This window comes from Canis lupus, chromosome 6, assembly GCF_003254725.2.
Source record: "Canis lupus dingo isolate Sandy chromosome 6, ASM325472v2, whole genome shotgun sequence".
Classification (NCBI taxonomy): Eukaryota; Metazoa; Chordata; class Mammalia; order Carnivora; family Canidae; genus Canis; species Canis lupus.
In genome coordinates this window covers 69839010-69857136 of record NC_064248.1, presented here as the reverse complement: position 1 = coordinate 69857136, position 18127 = coordinate 69839010, and the positions used below count along the sequence as shown (strand labels likewise).

Genomic DNA, 18127 nt, shown 5'->3' with positions numbered 1-18127 from the left:
AGAGGTCTCCAACTTACCTGAGCAAAGTAAGACCCCAAAGAATCAGGGCTGAGAAAATCTGGCCAACTGGAGAGCATGCTGTTGGAGATAAGCTATCCTGGTTGTTCGTTTGTTTGTTTGTTTTTAATCCTTGACTCATGGTGAGGGCTTTTTCTCTCATAAGCAATGGATCTTCTGTTTGCAAGGTGGGGCACCTAATTTACATATCTACTTCAGGGAGTTTGGGTATGAGAACGTACCTCTAGCAATGCTATCTGCATGAATGTCCTGTGCAAAAGGAACATTCCAAAAGGAGGAGGACTTTACGAGCAACAGCAAGACTCTTGGGAATCAGAACTAAGACTGCTTAACTAAGATGAAGGAAAAAGTGGACAAGAGCAAGAGGAACAGAAAAGAAAATCCAGATGCCAGACACTGAGCTATACACTTATATATAGAATTGCTTTTCATCCTTACCTTATGAGATCGCTGTCATTGTCCTATCACCACCATCATCATCATCACTCTATGACATTGAAACTGAAAATTATTTGGTTTAACACAGAGAGAGAGAGAGAAAAAAAAAAAAAAAAAGCAAAAACACCCAAAAATCTAAAACCAAGAAAACCCTAGGATCTGAATCCAGGTCTGTTGGGACCTAAGATTCATGACTTCAACAGTTCTCAACTAATTGGGGTTTTAAAAGCCTTTGCTATCAAACATGCTGGGGTTGAGTTGAAATGTGGCTTCCTCAAGGAGACCTTCCTTGCTCCCCGGTCCTTGGTCGGGTTCCCTGGTAGTTACAGATATATACGATATTTATTTTCCTCCCCTTGCCTTCACATACTTGACTGTAACCCCAAGAAGGCAAGGACTACTGTTCACTCACCATTCTAGTCCTAGCACCTAGCAGAGTACCTGGCACGATGTAGCCATTCTCTATTGGTATGTGGGGTATGTGTGTGTGTGTGTGCACGCACACACGCACGTGTGTTTCCTCATCTATAAAAACGTGGTGAAAAATACTCACGGTGAGAAGTGAATGAGATCATTGTAAGGTGACTATTACAGAGCCTGAAAAATAGAAGTATTTTTTTGTTGCTGGACTGTGTGTCTTTCCACGAGACACTCTGATGAGACCAAGGTATGGGAAACCCTGGAATTTCTCTGGATACCACTTAAAAAATTTTCACTAATAATCTATTTAAAAAGCAAATGCACTGCAAAAGCTCTTCCCAAGTCAATGACTTCACAGCGGGAGGGGGGCGATGACTACCACCGGGGAGCTGCATCAGAATCGGCCACTCAGGATGTGGCCTTTGCACCTGGTTGGCACAGACTATGCTCCAGCAGGTGCTCCGGGAGTGGGGAAACGCCTCTCAATGAGCGCCTCTAAGGATGGGAGAGGTTAGTTAGACCAATTCGTTGAGGTTTTTCCTATGGAAACATGAAGCTGGAAAACTGAACTTCCCCCCCAGATACTCCCTAACCTAAGGGTTGGATTGGGGTGGATTCTTTCCTTGAGGGAAGAAAACTTCTTTACTAAGCACTAGCAGCCAGTTTCGATCTTGTCCCCCCGAAGACCCCGAAGGCAGCCAGGACATGACAGGACAGGTCCGTACAAGGTCGTCCTAGACCCAAGGCCCAAAACTCCCTCCACCCTTTGGTTCCCCCACCTGAACCGTGTCCAGTCACAATGTCTGATTTAGTCTGTCGGTGGTTCTGCGATGAGATGACGTGATAACCTGAAGACTCCCTGGTAACAGAAAGACTGCAATATATTTGAACTTGAGCCTTCCTCCCTTATGAGATTCCCAAGGAGACAACTGGGGTTCAAAGATGAAAACTCAAAGAAGGGTGGGCCGCGCTGACCTCTGCAGACTCCTCCCCATTGGGCCCCTGTGAACCAGGACACACAGGAGAGAGCAGACCCTGCACCTTCCCAGGGCAGCCAGCTCTCCAAGGGGAAGCACTAGATCTTACCTGTCTTGTTCCTTCTCTCCCACTCACCAACCAGTCAGGCCCTAATGAAAGACCCCAAGGAAAGCAGCTCAGAAAAGCACCCCCACACACACACACTTTCCAGAAGTGCTGCAGCAAGTGCTGCAGCAAGACTGTGACACAGTCTTGTGTCACAGCAAGACTGTGACAAATAGACGATAGAGAAGACGAGATCATGGTCCACGTGGAATTTTGCATGCAGCCCCCTTCCACTTCTTGCTGGGGTTCACCAACAATAAATCCCATTGAGACCCACCCCCACTCGACATCAGCTCTCCTCTTCCTGACTTCTGTGGACCCAGTGAATCCTCTACTGGGGCTGCCTCTGCATCCTTGTTTTCTGACTGGATTTGGAAGGCAATTCATCACCCTCTCCTAATCGCTCAGTCTGGACACCTCACTACCAGATCCCAACTTCTAGAAAATTCCTGCGGAGATGCTACTTGTAACTAGATACTGTGAAGTATGCTAAATGTAGTTTCTAGAATTTTATCCAAACCCAAAAATCTTTCAGTGATGGGAGCAAACACCAAAACCTGCTTTGACACAAAGTACAATGAACCCTTGAACAACATGGGGGGGGGCACTGACCCTCTACGTAGCCAAAAACCCGGGTATGCCTTCTCACTCCCCTCAAATTTAATTCCTAATAGCTTGCTGTTGACGAGAAGCCTCACCAAGAGCATAAACAGTCAATTAACACATATTTTGCGTGTTATATGTATTACACACTCTATTTGTATAATAAGCTACAGAAAAGAAACTGTTATTAAGAAAATCATAAGGAAGAGAAAATACATTTACAGTACTGTACTGTATTTATTTTTAAGAATCTGCATATAAATGGGCCCATGCAGTTCAATTTGTGTTGTTCAAGGCCCAACCTTACCACATTTCCTACTTTAAAATCATTCTTAACGTGATCTGTCAACATTTTTGTGGGGCGCCTGGGTGGCTCAGTCGGTTAAGCGTCTGCCTTCAGCTCAGGTCATGATCCCAGGGTCCCGAGATCAAGCCCCGCATCAGGCTCCCTGCTCAGCACGGAGCCTGCTTCTCCCTCTCCCTCTGCTGCTTCCCCTGATTGTGCTCTTTTGCTCTCTCTCTCTCAGATAAATAAATAAAACCTTAAAGGAATTTTGTTTCTCTCTGAACTGACCTCCTTACTGAAAGAAAAAAAATAAGAGTTGGTCACCAGTGCCAGAGGGCACCTTCACGCTTGTGCGGTCTCTTACTCTCTGTCTTCCTTCAGCAAGTCTTTCTTGGCTCCCCTCGGCCAGTTGAGGTGCCTGTCGCTGTGCTCCCACAGGACCCAGTGTACTTCTCAATTAGTGCTCTTTCACTCGGCATTGAAATGATCTGCGTATGTATCCAGGGGGAATACATGAGCCTTTTGGAATGAGGAGTTAAGGGGCAAGAACCACCTCCGCTTGCCCAGCCCCAGCATGATGTCTTGACACATAACACAAATGAATACATGTTGAGTTAATCAGTTAACTCGATGGCAATTTTTTAAAAAAAATCTGCCTATATAGAGCGCTCTGCGATATGAGGCCCTCTATTATAAATCTTGGAAGAATGATAAAAACAATAATAACACCTTACAAGTGGATAGCTCTTGATTGCACCCTTAAGGCTCTTACTTCACCTGGTCTTTTCAAAATCCTTTAAGAAAATTAGGTAGACTGGGTACATTCAAGCCAATTGGACACTTGAAAATGTGACCAATTTCATCCTGTCAGTGTCAGAGCCCTATTCTGAGCCTCCAACTTAGAACCTCTCCCTCCAAAACTCCAAGGCTCATTCCAGAGCTTGCCCAGCCCTGACTGGGATGCCCTGGTTTCCCATAGTGGTAACTCCACCCTTCACCCCAAAAGGGACTTCTCTCTGAAGTCACAGAGTTCTTCTCTGTTTGCACAGACCCAGGCACTCATCTTAAATTCGCTGATACGGAAATGCTGTTTCATCACAATCTATAAGTTTGTAATTGAAAAAAAAAATTATTTACAAGGGGATGAGATCTCTTGCTAATTTTCAATTTCCTTTCCTGACAAACTGCAGATTTCAGTGAAGAGCCCTGGACGATCTATCTCTATTTTGATCCTACTCAAAACAAGAAAGAAAATCACACCAGGGAGTGCATGACCTTTGATTCAGCCTAAATTATCTTTGGTGCCTGTGAGACTAATTGGGGGGGAAAAGCGCGATGTTACCCAAGTTCATCCTACCATGTTGGAAGGCAAAGACTCCCAAGATAAGAGCAAACTGAACTTAGGTGAAAGTTAAGACAGATAGCCTTTTTGCTTCTGCTGGCAAGCAAGGCTGGAGAATGTGAGGCATTTCTGCAGGTATTATCCTGAGTCCCTCTTCCAACTTTATAGGGATTGCGAGGCAATCGCCATGGAGGTGGATGGGGCAGAAGCAGCACCAACGGCAATGATGTAGGTACCAGAACCCTGGGATCACTGGCACAAAGGTGTGTTCTTGAATTCTCACCTCCAGCACTGGTTTCAGATGGTAACTCTCTTAGGGTCAGCGGAGAATGGTTTTGAGTGCCTTCTCATGCCCTCTTCATGCCCACTCCACCAGTCCTTCTGACAATTTTGGAAGCAGCCAACTCCCCATACTAAATCCCTTCTTGTTTAAGTGTTTAGAGTGGGTCTGTCTCCTATATGAATCCCTGATTGACTCATTATCCTTAGCTCTAAAACCACATAGCTCTCCCTGTTAACTCATTCAGCTGCTAATTCAGTCCCTCATTCTCCTCTTGGATCTCACCTCTCTTTGGGACTTGAAGCTGAGCATTGTTTACCATCCAGGTTCATTCAGGGCCAGAGGGTAGGATTGTTCCTCCCATAACCTTCACAGGGTCACCTTGGTGGGACAAGAATCAGTTCAGAAGTGAGTCTGCTGGGCAGGTACTCAAAGCAAGAATGTAATTCCCACCATACTAAGTATCCAGGGTGGATCTGGAAGTTCTTCTCCCCAGCAAAGACGTTTTAAAACCATCCTTTAAAGAATTGACCTTGCAGGGAAGAACTACTCTTCAACAAATGGCTACTGTAAGTTTTAGAAGACTAGGTCAATGTGCTGCTGTTCTCAAGACCCGAGAGATGGAAACAACCCAGGTGTTCATTGTAGACGAATGGATGAACAAAACGTGGTATATACATTCAACGGACTATTATTCAGCCACAAAAAAGAATGAAGTTCTGACACACGTTACCATATCGATGGCCTTGAAAACGTTAGGGTGCATGAAATAAGCCAGACACCAAAGGACAGGTGTTGTATTATCTCACATATGAAATATCTAGAAGAGACTAATTCAAACAGACAATAGATTAAATGTTATCAGGGAACAACAACAAAACAACAAAAGATTCCGTAAATGGCAGTTACGTAAAAGAGTGTTTAGCTCCCTAAGTGTTTCCCATAACAGTTCTGGGGAGAATGATGACGTAATGCATTTTCCACCAAACACATGGCCCGTACATCTGGAGACCTTCTCTAAATATGAGAATTCTGTTAGAGGTTTCCTTCCATTTTCATGACTCATGTTCCACTTCCTTGTGCCTCAAGCCAGTTTCTGTTTAACTTTGGTATTGGTTCCCCTCCCCCCCGCATGTCTCTCTGGGTCTACAGTCTTTCTCTTTGGGTCTCCTTTGCCCTGCTGGACATGCACATCTTCTCTCCCTGGAAGTGACCCTGAACACCTCAAATCTTCTTTCGAATTTCCTTAGTCTGCTATTGAGGACCTGAGAAGAGCTAGCATGGGACAGAAAAGATGTCTTCAAAGGACCTTGGGAAATTAAAAAAGAAATTCCACATGGGTAGTGGATGCATTGCCTGTTCTTGTGTTGCTCATTTATAGGAGGGAGAAGAGGAGGATTAAGCAGCTAGAGATATTAACAGCCTAAAACTCTAAGCTGCAGCCTCAAGTCAGTAATTTCCAGCTTTGAATCCTTATTTGATGGTCTCCATACTACACAAGAGCTCTCCTGACGCTGTCTCCAACGTGAGTTCTAAACTGAGACTGCCATGCTGAGCAAGGCCAGAGAACCGCTCGCTCCCAGCTGGAGGTGGCATGCCTCCTTGTATTTCCAAGACAAGGCTTTATTTTTAAAGTTCGTAAAACCTAAGCTGAAATGCTGTACATGTGTCTCACAAGCAAAAACCAAAGGGAAAAAAAGATGATTGCAGAAGTCAGTCTTCTCAAGTAGAAACCATGCCGCTAAAAAGTTTTCTTAAACTTATAATCAGCACCCCAAAATGGCCTTCAAAAATGTAGGAGGATGACAATTCATTCAAACAAAAAGGGACTTAAAAAAAATTCTTTGCCTTAGAAAATGTCTTTCAATCTCTCTCAGATCAAAACACAAAGCCTTATTTGCTTATCCACCTACATATATATTTTTTTCAATCTTCATATCAGAATAACAATCATATCCTCATCATAATAATAACATAATAGCCCTCACCTAAATCTATCTCCAACAAAGCAGCTTTATCATTACATATGCCAATGCTGGACCCCACCCTGGCTCCTGCAATATCAGTATCTCAAGGTTAAATAGGGTGTTAGTCATGAAATTCAAAAAAAAAAAAAAATCATATTTCTTGAAATTCATCATGCTTTTCATGCAACTGAAGGTAATTTTCTCCGGATTTGTAAGGTTTTCTAGAGCAGTATTCTATTCCCTGAACTTAAGGTGATCCCTGGGCTGCAAGATTTGTAGTTTGAACTGTGTAATGGCCTTTAACCAAGATGGCATTTTTTTTCCACGTGACTCATTAATGTGGGATATGGCGGGAACCGCACGGCCCACAAGCTGTAGGGTTACTGGGGCTACTTCTGCCTGGTTCCGAGGGGAGTCTAGTTTTCACCCAGCCCCTAAGTTCACTTACCAAACACTACCTGAATGTGGCTATTGAATCATCATTTCAGAGTCTACATTTTATAAAACTTACTAAACTGCTAAGTTATAATCTTGTGAAATAAATCTTTTCTGAGAAATTTTTTTTTCTGCTTAAATTAAAAAAACTTATGACACTTCTCTTCTTCTATCTGACTTCACCCTGTTCACAACCTCTAAACTAATTAAGGAATTATTTTGCATCTTCTTCCTCTGAGAGAACAGAGTGCCTTTGTATGACACCATTCAAAAGTGATATGTGACAACCCTTATTCCATTTTAAGTTGCTAAAACTTGGGGGAGGGGGAACCTTCAAGACAACAAATACACCCAAGGGAAAATCAGAGGTGAAGCATTGGTGATGGACACTAATATCATAATACCATATTAAATATAATTAAAATCATACTTTAGGTCCAGTAAGTTTGTGCAGAACTAGAAAGACCTTGAAGATCATTGAACATTTTCAATGACCAATTTCTCTATTTTGAAGAAGGGAGATGCTGGGGCCCAAGAAGTTGAAAATCCTTTGGGTCTCTGTAATGAGGCCTTTCATGGATACAGGCCTGCTCTGGAAGGTGCATCTCTTGCTTCTGACCCCCTCCGGTGCTGCCTACTGTTGGTTGTGTGATCCCAGAACAAAAGGAAGACATGGTCCACAGAAGTGGACCAAGAGTGAGCCTTTCCCTCACCCTCAAAGATAAACAGGTCACCTTGGAGGTGAGATGGCCTTTTGCATACCAACGTGGTTTGATAAGTCAGTTCTGGTCAGGTATGCAAAAACAGTTTCCAGCCATATTTCTGGCATCCTCTGCCCTGGCCCCTCCATATTTCTTTGGCTAATTTTCCCTACCTCAGCTCCCAAAAGGCCAGAAGACAAGTAGGCAGCAAAGCATTTGCTTGCGCTTATAAGAAAAATAATTAAAATTCACCTTGTTGTTGAGTGAGATCGACTGATCTCACTCAGAAGAAAGATCACTGCTAGAGCAATCTGGGCAGGGGTGTGTGTGTGCATGTGTGTGGTATTTTATAGTGTTTAAACTGGGCTCAACAGCTCCATTTCTTGCACCAAGAATTGCATTACAGAGTGTTTTACTAGCATAGTTATAATGGGTAAGAAATTTGGTGGAGTTGATAAATTTCATGGATCCTGGGAGCTCAAGAAAGAAAAGAAGAGGGGGAAGAGGAAGAAGGGGCTGGGGAGAGAGGGAGAGAGAGAGAAAATTTGTCAGATTTTTAAATCCAAGAGAGATCTTAGTAAGCCTTTTCTTCCCTGTTAAATACTGAGTGGAGTGCTCAGCGAGCACTGTCTCCACCCGTACTTGGATATGTCTTACGAGTGGACAAGCTCTTACGCTACTTGATTAAGACAATCTAAAAAAAAAAAAAAAAAAAAAAGACAATCTCCTTGGGTAGGTTATTCAACCAAATGCTGGCTTCTAAACCATGATGGGTTTGTGTTACAGCGATATTCCACAGCGATCATATTTAACCGGCCTTTAAAACACGAAGCAGGCCTGGATTAGCTCACCTGATGAATCTCAGGACCCGTAGGTCCCCTCAGGTTGGAGTCCTTGTGTATCCGCATCTGGTCCACTGCTCTTCTCAGCAGGGGAGACTGACGCCTTGGTCTGTCTTTCATACTCACGGCAACACAATCATCTCAAGTGGGATTCTTTTCTTCCAATATTCATGGAAACTAATTTTAGGCTCATTTGGTATTCCACTGCCAAACACAAAGGAAATTCCAGGCCCACAAGGAGGATGGTCAGAATGACTAAGTTCCTACCGTCTTCCTACATGCATTGCTCTGATGTGATTCTTTACTATCAAAACATCATGTTTCTGTTCCAGAGATAACATGTAAAATGAAGAATGCCTTTTTTTCTCAGAGATTAATGAAAGATATTGAATATGGGAGCAGGCTGTCCAAATGGAAACTGCATTGCCTTTGGAATGGAAAGTTGGGCTTGGACTCTGTCTTTCACTCATTCAATAACTATCTACTGACAGCCTACTGTTCCTCAGGCACCGTGCCAGGAGTTTGGCCCTTTCCAATCATAGGATCTGGGTATGCGATTTAACACTTCCATGCTTTATTTAAGTCAGACCCCTTTTGCAGTGCCACACTGCCCAACTCTACGTGGCCACCCAATATCAGAACTCCCAAAGCCACCTTTCCTGCAAAGATGTGTGCCTTCTTTGGCCAGTGTCCCTTATCTGCAGAGTAAATACAGGCACAGATCACCCCACAGGGGCAATTCCTGCCCTTGAATCTCTCTTCCAAACCCCCCAATGCATACTATAGACAAAGAGAGTGGCTCAAGATGGAGAGAGGTAGGATCCTTTTAGTCCCTAAATATCTAGAGTCTAAGTCAATATTCCCCTTTTAAAAGTCAGAAAAGAAACTGACTGGATAGATGGAGAGTGAATCATCTGTGCACATGGAAAACTCTCAAATGCCTGCCCAAATGGTCATGGGAACCTCTCCAGGACTGGGGCCATTACTATATATGTGACTCTAGCCAAGTCACTTAACACTCCCAGGTATTTATTGAGCTTATTGGTGTTACCATCATCATCATCATCATCACCATCATCATCATCATTGTTCTCATCCTCATCTGGACTTCCTGGTCAGAAAGAGCATTATTGAAAGGCTCTACTTTCAGGCTTTCTAAGACACCTTGTAGAGGTAGTCAGACTGCCAGGGTGAGGTGTGAAACTCCATCTTTCATTGGTGGCCCTCTCCACCATAAAGAGGCAGTCTGCCAGCTAGAAGTCTACCTGTGTGAATGCCTCCCTGAACCAGAGCAGAAACCTGGGAATGAATGGGAGTTATAGCAAGTGTACACAATCAGCCTCATTAATTGAACAGAACCAGGGCTCCTCATTCTTTTTTTTTTTTTTTAAATAAATGGCAACTAGGCTGGTTAAAGGGACATGACCAAGAAAGCCCTAGAAGCCCCCACTTCAAGACAATTCCAAAAGATAATTCTCTGGCTGTTAATGGTATGTGGAAGGGGTGGGGCTTTAGTGCTTCACTGCCCTTTAGATTCTGGGATGTAGAGTTCCAAGCCCCACTACTGTTCTAAGAAAATTCCTCAAGAGGCCACATAATTGTCCTGGACCAGTTGCAAACTCAGGCAGTATTGGTAGCTAAGAGCCAAGAGGAGAGCATTTCCAGCTTCCAGCTTGATGACGATGACACAAAAATTCATTTTTATAGAAGGATGGTGTCAGGGGTATTGATGGTCAGAGCAGAGGGTCCTGAGCTCCTCTCCATCTGTCCAATGAAGCTTCTATTTTTAATCTGGCAGGTGAAGGGGCTATAACATTTCCTCAGTTGTATTGAATATTTGTTGGTACAGCCAAAAGGATGTTCCTGGAGCTAGAAGGTCATAGTGTGATGTCCATTTCTCCCTGCTAGAGACCAGAAAGAGTGTCTTAGAGAATGGAATCAGAGCTGGGTGGGTGGGCATCAGAGGAAGGGTACAGCACAGTAGGATCCCTGGTTGTGCTACACAGCGTGGGCAGCCCAAGTCTACCATGACAAAAGTGTGTATAGCCCCAAAACTCTTACAACTTAATGGGACTTAATGTCCAGGCTCGTTTTTGGCACATTAAAAACCAGTTTGTCAGGCTTGAAAATTAACAAGGCTGACATAAAATATTTTAGAATGATTGACAAGAAGAAAGATTTCACGTGGGAGATTTGGTAACCTATTGAACCTGTCTCTTCACATAAAGCATTTTGCTTTTTGAATAAACGTTGGTTCTAGAAGAGACTATGAGGGCAACCCCCACACACAGGCCCTTGCCTAAGCAAGGTATCACTTTAAAATGTCTGGGCCACCTAATCCTTTCTCAGGGAATCTATCCAAGCCCACAGTCTCCGCCAGTGAGCAGAGCCATGTTCTGTACCACCTGACACAGCTGTAGTCCAGGGATGAGCATCTTTCTCAAGGGCAGTCCAAACTAAAGAGACCAAAGACCCAAGATTTATGCGGCCAGACTCAAAGAGTTTAGGTGAGCTGAGCCAAAAAAGGTTTCTCTAGAAATATTTGGACCCAGGACACTAAAAGGCTATTTTAGTTATGTAGGCCACTGCACATAGAATGCTCCAGGTTCAGGGTGACCCCAGGGAGTCAGGCATAGACCATGAGGGAGCTGAGGAAGGTGATGGTGAAGAGGGAATGGGAGCAGGTAAAAGGAGGACGAAAATGCTGCCAGGAGGAGGAGGGCACAGACAAGAGTCCTGAGCTATGCCGACTCCCCCGCCGCTCCCGGCTTGCACATCCCTCAGGCAGCTCCTCTTCTCTTGCAACGATGCTGTACACAGATGCTGCATTTCAAATACCACCTCTGGTCACTCCAGGGAGAGGCTGGCATTTGCCAGGCAGCGCATCTGGAGGTCTTTGGAGGCACGTTTCTCTTCCAGTTCCCAGCTAGATGCGGGTGTCTTGTCTCTTACGCCACAAGATTTTATTTTCCATTCTTTACCAGCAGGAACTGCTTAGGCTTGCACACTCTTGACATTAAATATATGGTACATGCTTCCAGGTCAGTTGGTGGAAAGTAGTGGCCTTTACCCCAGAAACTGATTGTTTGATCACAGACTTATTAGAGTTGGAAAATATCACTTTTGGAATGATTCTTTGCTGCAGTCTCAACAACAGTCTCATTTTTCTTCCTGAGGGACACATTTTCAAGAGCCAGATGGTGCATATGCTGCAGCAGAACTCAGCTTCCCCCCCACCACCACCCTGCCTAGATTCACTTCAAACACTTTCTTTTCATCCAGAGAAAATATTTATGCGCATTTGTTTAGCACTATCCCAAATATCTCACTTGGCCCTCAAGCAATGAGGTGATGGAAGTACATGAGGTATTATTTCTCACAAATTTAAAATTAGAGACCAAAGCCACAGAGATACAGTGACTTGCAGAAAGCACACAGCAGGGGCACATAGGGTGGAGACCTGAATCCAGGCCTTCTGATGCACATCCAGGGTCCTGTCCACCACAACAGAGGACAGATCTGATTTTATTTTCTACCAAACTTTTTCCGCTGCATTAAAATCCTAAACAGTGAGATCACGCTGAACCAAGTCCTTCGCCTATCTTCAGGGGACACGCACACACATGCTGGAAAGAAGGGTATATCCTGGAGCTCCTCCCTACTCACCTGTTGAGGCCAACAGAACTCAAACCCAAGACCCTTAAAGTCAATACGCCAAAAATCATTAAAGTGTTCATAGTGTTAACAGTAGTACTTTTCAGCCATTCATGTATGTAAAACATACTTACTAAGCATCTGCCAGGTGCCAGACATTATTGCACCGGCTGGAGGTGAATATGTGAGGAAAATGAGACAACAGCTCTGTCTGCGTGGAACTTGCATATGTGAGGGAGGACAAAGGTAGTAAGGAATTGCATGAAGCCGGGTGTGATTAGCGCTCTGGAAAGGCCAACAGCACAGTAGCAGTTTGTGACAGGGCGACCATACGTGTCTGGGGAAAGCGATGTTTGGGTGGAGCCCTGAGTGAGGTGTGGAAGGGAGGCCTGTCCAGATACGGGGCCCGAGAGCTCCAGGTAGAAGGAACAGCAAGTGCAGAGCCCAGCTGGGAGAATGCGTGTTGCAGGAAGAGCAGGCCAGCAGGGCTGTAGCTGCCTGTTGAGGGGACGAGTGGGAGGGAATTAAATAATGTGACCTCTTCCCATCACACTTAAAATGAAATCCAGTCTTGACCATGACCTGTGCGATCCGGCCTGCGTAGCTCTCCCCCTTCATTTCTCTGCCTCCTGAAGTCTGCTCCACCTAGAACCTTCCCATCTTAATGCAGAGCTGCTCGGCCAAACGCCTGGAGTCACTTTGCAGGCTTCTCTTTCTCTTGCACACCACACCCCACCTATCAGGTTATCCTATTGGCAGTACCTTCCAAATCCATCTGGAAGTAAACTTCTGACCACCTTCACGGTCCTATTCTGGTCTGAGCCACCACCACTGATGCTCACTTCACTGCAGTAGCCTCTCACACATTTTCCCGTATGTTCTATTCTTGACACAGCTCTCAGGCAGAGCCTGTAAAAATAGAAGTCACATTGTGTCATTTCTCTGCTCGAAACACCCCAAGGGCTCCCAGTTTCCCTTAGAGAAGAAGCCAAAACTCTTGTTCTTTCTTCTGTGCTTCTCCAACCCTTTCCTCTACTCTCCTTCCACTGTACCTGCTCCAGCCACCTCGCTGGGCCTCGAGCATGCCAATTATATTCCAACTGTGGGGCCTTTGCATTGGCTCTTTCCTCCACCAGAAGCGACTTTCCTCAAAATAGTCCTGTTGACCATATCCTTTTCCTTCTTCAAGACTTGACTTAAATTCCATCTTTTAAAATTACTACTCTTCTTCTATTTTACTGATACTCTCTATCCTATTTAGCCGGCTCTTTTCTCCTCCATGGTGTCTACCATCTTAAACATTTAGCGATTATGCTCAATTTGATAGTCTCTCTCCCTCAACCACAATTTAAGTTCCTTGAAGGCAAGGGTTTTGTTTGCTCCCTGATGCATTCGCATGTCTAGAATAGAGGCTGGCAAGTAGTAAGAGCTTCAAAAATATGTATTAAATGGATGCAAGAATGAGAATATTGTTATTAAATGTTGTCTAATTTCTACTCCAAATATGTCCCAAAATGTAATACTGAGGAGTCATGGAAACTACTAGAATATTTAATGACTCGGAAAGCTATTTACAATCTCATGCTAAAATTTTTACAATCAGGTTTCAGAAAAGTAGGTACGGTATGATTCAATTTTTATTTAAACAATGTATACATTTGCATTAAAAAGGACCAAGAGGAAATGTTTATTTAACAAATATTTCGGAAGCACAGACTCTATAACAGGCGTTGTGCTAGTCAACTCTTCCCGGGGGCAGATTATAAATGGTTTTTATTCTTTTTGCTTATCTGTATTTTCTGTATTTCTAAACTAGTGATATACTAATCTCACGTTGGAAAAAATTAGTGGTTTTTTGTTTTTTGTTTTTATTTTTAGTTTTTTTTGGCTTAGGCACTTTTGAGCCATATGACGTCAGGCAGCATATTTTCAGGATAAATGCATACTGGTTTGCTACAGTACTAATAGAAGAGGCTACAAATGGAGTTCTCTCTTAAATTCCACTAACTAGTGAGAATCCCAGATCTCACTGCCTGTTCCAACAATTGCAGGGACAGCTGTGACATCCACAGTCAACATTCCTCAGCAACCAAGGAGATATTCTAGGCAATTTGTAAGCTACCGGGATAAGAGCAGACATTTTACCATTGCCCACCATCCCTGGTCTCTCGGCATTTTAATTGCTTGTTAGTAAGACACTTTGGAAAGCCTTGAGCATGAAAGAGACAATACACAGTAAATTCTAGTATAATTTTCTTGTATTCATTAAATCACTGCCAACTTGAACATGATTTCCTTTGTACAGATACGCTATCATTTCTAAGAACAGTAAATTCTGTGTACAGGTTTGAAGAGCAAACTTTACCTGGAGTTTATTCCCTGGAGGTATTTCTACAACATGCTATTTGAAGATTCCTCTATTTCAATTTTTAAAAACCTCCATCTGCAGATGCTGTCCTAGGCTGTGACATTCTCAGCATTAGAGTTGGACAGATGTTTCTCAATGCTGATTTTTTTTTCCACTGTCACTTTGTGCTTCGTTATATCAGTCAGATAATGAAATGCTTAATTAGCTCTTCCCTTTTGCCCCTAGGTTACTTTATAAAAAAGGTGAATTGAGAGCTGTGAAAATGAAATATCCCCATTTGGCATGCAGGTATCTAAGTCTAGGTGTGTCCCCTGACCATCTTTGAACACTTGAAATACTCATGCAGGGATGTTTCTGGTTAGACATGAGGCAAGGTTGCTGGGGATGGTGGCCACATCATGTCTCTTTCTCCAGCAGCCCAAATATCACTTGTTTTATCTGCAAATAACCAAATGGGACAAATCAACAAGAGTGGTCCTGGTTTCTGGGAAATTCACACTCAGCTGAACCAGTTTGAGCCAAACTTAGAAGTTTGGGCTCTCTGGTAACATCAGCCGTCAAAGTCTTCAGCCTCCTGACCCATACCAAGTTGAGCAATCCGATGGAATTGTCAATAGCCCTTTTCCAGATGGTTCTTCTGCACCAGATGCATTTCACATGGTCAGGTGTAATCCAGTGCCTCAACTTCTCTAATGTTAAAAAGGAGAAATTAGTTTTCTTCTCCCCATTCCATCAACCCTGCACCCCCCTGGCTCCAACCCATGCAGTTTGCTCATTATATAAGTGATGTGTTCACCCAGCCACCTGTTCATATTTCCTTTCCTGTTTAGCCTCTTTGGCCTAGGAGTGAACAAGGGTGTTTCTGAACAGGAGGATACTCTATCTGAGGTCAAAGTGGGATTTCCAGTGTGCCCTTTTTTTCCCCTCCCTTTGGCTGGTTGATATTTATTTGCTCAGGGAAAAGCTAGCAGGCAAATCAGCTGACATATTGCTTGAGGTGACCAGCCGAAAAATAAGACCTTCTCAGGATGTCGCTGCAACTACTATTTTTGTCTAGAAGAGACATTTGCTAGTAAGGATGGCAATTTGGTTGGGTTAGGAGGCACCACGGGAAACAAGAGCTCAATGCTGATCACTGTTATACAGACCAGGGGTGATGGCGCATGCGGTGATCAGTTGATTGCATTACTGTATGAGTGCATTCATTTAATGTGGTCAAGGTCAAGGAGGTCTGCTTCTCGGTGGTGCTAGACAGGAAACTCAAAATATTATGTATGTCGGCAACAAGTGCCATGATTGATTTTTGTTATGGAATTAATCTGTCAAGAGTCACAGTTTCAGGTTTGCTACCGTGAGTTATATCTCCGGTGCAGCTGGAAGACACAGTGCCAGAGAGAAGGGCTAGGCTGTCGTTGGCTATTTGCCTCAATCAGAGCTCTGTGAAGTGCTTGCTGCTGCTGCTGTTGATAGGGAGGTAGATGTGAGGGCTGCCAAACATCATTCCACTTAAAATGCAATGAAAAAATACCCCTCTCTTATGGCAGCCAGACCAAATGTGGATAGATGGTTGGGTTGAGTTGCTAAACCTCGGGGTGCAGCTGCAGAGACTCTGGGTGGAGCTCAGGTGGCTGCATGTAAACAAATCTCATGTTTAGAAAACAGTTGGAATTTTACTGGTTGATGACGAGTCATTACACAAAGAATTTACATGACGTATCTTAGACGTATGGGAAGCCCCTGTAAGGTGGGAGGTGGGGGTGAATTGGCCTTTTAGAAGGAACACTGAGACAGTAGCACACAAATGGACTGGGGACAGGGAGGACTGGGGTAGGTGAGAACAGTGAAGAAGCTGTTTGCGTTAGGGAATTGTTGCATTACCTCAAGGTGTGGACATCCATTAGAGCTGCCATCTTGACCTCCAGTGAAGTTCACTCTTCACACCAAGGGAAGGTATTCGCCACGGCCCAAAGCAGTCGTCTTTCATTCTGTATACATTACACTATAAGATCATTTCTGGTATCTTCTGAGATAAATTTAATTTTGATTCCTATCTACCTCTCCTTTCTGTCTATCCCTGCTTCTCCTAGATGTTCAAGTGCTGGCTTGAGGGGAGCTATTTTCTTTTGAGAGTTATAAAAATGATTGTATGAAGAATTGTTCAAACATGTTATTCATTCCTATCTTCAAAAGGATGATCAAGATCTTTTTTTTTTAGAGAAACATGGGTTTTTGTTGTTATTGTTTTGTTTTTCAAAGATGCTTCAGCCAGTGCTCTCAACTGATTGACAATTTCAATCCCTTAGAGTCAGGGAATATAGAAACATAGGATCATAGGATCTCAGAGGAAGCAGATCCCTTTTTGATTACCCCACCGAACCCATCCAAAGCATGAATTCCTCTGCAAGAATCCCTCCAAGAAATACTATCATTAATAATGTCTAAAGCTTACATAGCACTAATGTGCGTTACATGTGTTAATTATTTAATCCACACAACAACCATATGGGGCAGGTGTGCTTTTATATTCGGTTTTACACTGAGGCACAAAAAGACACAGCTTGTAAAAGAAGTAGGCCTGGGATTTCAACCCAGGCAATCAGTCTCCAGGACTCGTGATTACCCATTATGCTCTACAACCTTCAGTTCAGTTTTCGCTTGAATACATCCAGGCATGAGGGGTTCACTTAGCCTCAGAAACAGCCTATTTCATTCTTGTCTGTTCTGGTGGTTAGACATATCTTCCAATGACCTAAAGTCTTCTTCTCTAATATTTCTACCTATATAGCCCTCTGGAGTAGTAAGAATGTTTAATTTGTCTGTTGCCAAAAGTCTTTTCCTGGGAATTTAAATTTGTCCTCCAAGACTTAATCCATATATCGTTGTAAAGTTTCAGTGTGTGACAATTAAAGGCTGGTGTGTTTTTTTTTCTTTTACAAGTTCTGTTGATCCCATTCGGGGGGGTTGGGGTGATTACTACTGCATTTGTGGATTTGATGATAGGGCAATTTTTTTAAGTCATAGGAGTAGAACTTTGTATTTCCTTATTTCATTTCTTTCAAGATTGAGCCTCTTTGCTGCAACGTATTAAAATCTACTGCCATATTAAATATTGCTCATTAGTCCTGGTTTCATGCTATAATTTAATAAAACATGAAGAAATCAAAGTTCAGAGAACTTTCGTTGCCCAAGGTTTTAGTAAGTGGAATTTGCCCCCAGTTCTCTTAAAAAACGCACGCAGTGCTCGCTTCAGCAGCACATGTACTAAAATTGGAATGATACAGAGAAGATCAGCATGGCCCCTGTGTGAGGATGACACGCAAATACACGAAGCGTTCCATACTTCTGAGTGTGCTCGTCATAGTGAGCACCAGGTGATGCATGGAATTGTTGAACTACTATATTTGTATACCTGAAACTAACACTGTATGTTTACTAACTAGAATTAAAATAAAAGTTTAAAAAGCTAAAAAAGAAAAAAGAAAAAAAGAAAAGGAAGCAAATGAAAAGTTTGGTATAACATAATTATATGTATATGTCTGTGTATGTTTATTTACTTCACTAGACAAGAGAAGAAGGATAAGAGAAATGTATACAAAGATGATGATTTTGGACTATTTTTTTAACCATTAAAAATGAGCCATTTGAAAAAGAAAAAAAAATGCATGCAAATCCGATTGCTTGCTCTCACTT

The 18127-nt window shown here is 43.2% G+C and overlaps 1 non-coding gene across 1 annotated transcript; it reads left to right on the top strand.

Annotated features, from left to right (window-relative positions):
• The first annotated feature begins 17674 nt into the window (after positions 1-17674).
• Positions 17675-17781, top strand: LOC112641130 (U6 spliceosomal RNA). The gene has a single exon (XR_003124518.3). It is a non-coding gene; the product is annotated as a U6 spliceosomal RNA (small nuclear RNA).
• The last annotated feature ends 346 nt before the right edge of the window (positions 17782-18127 follow it).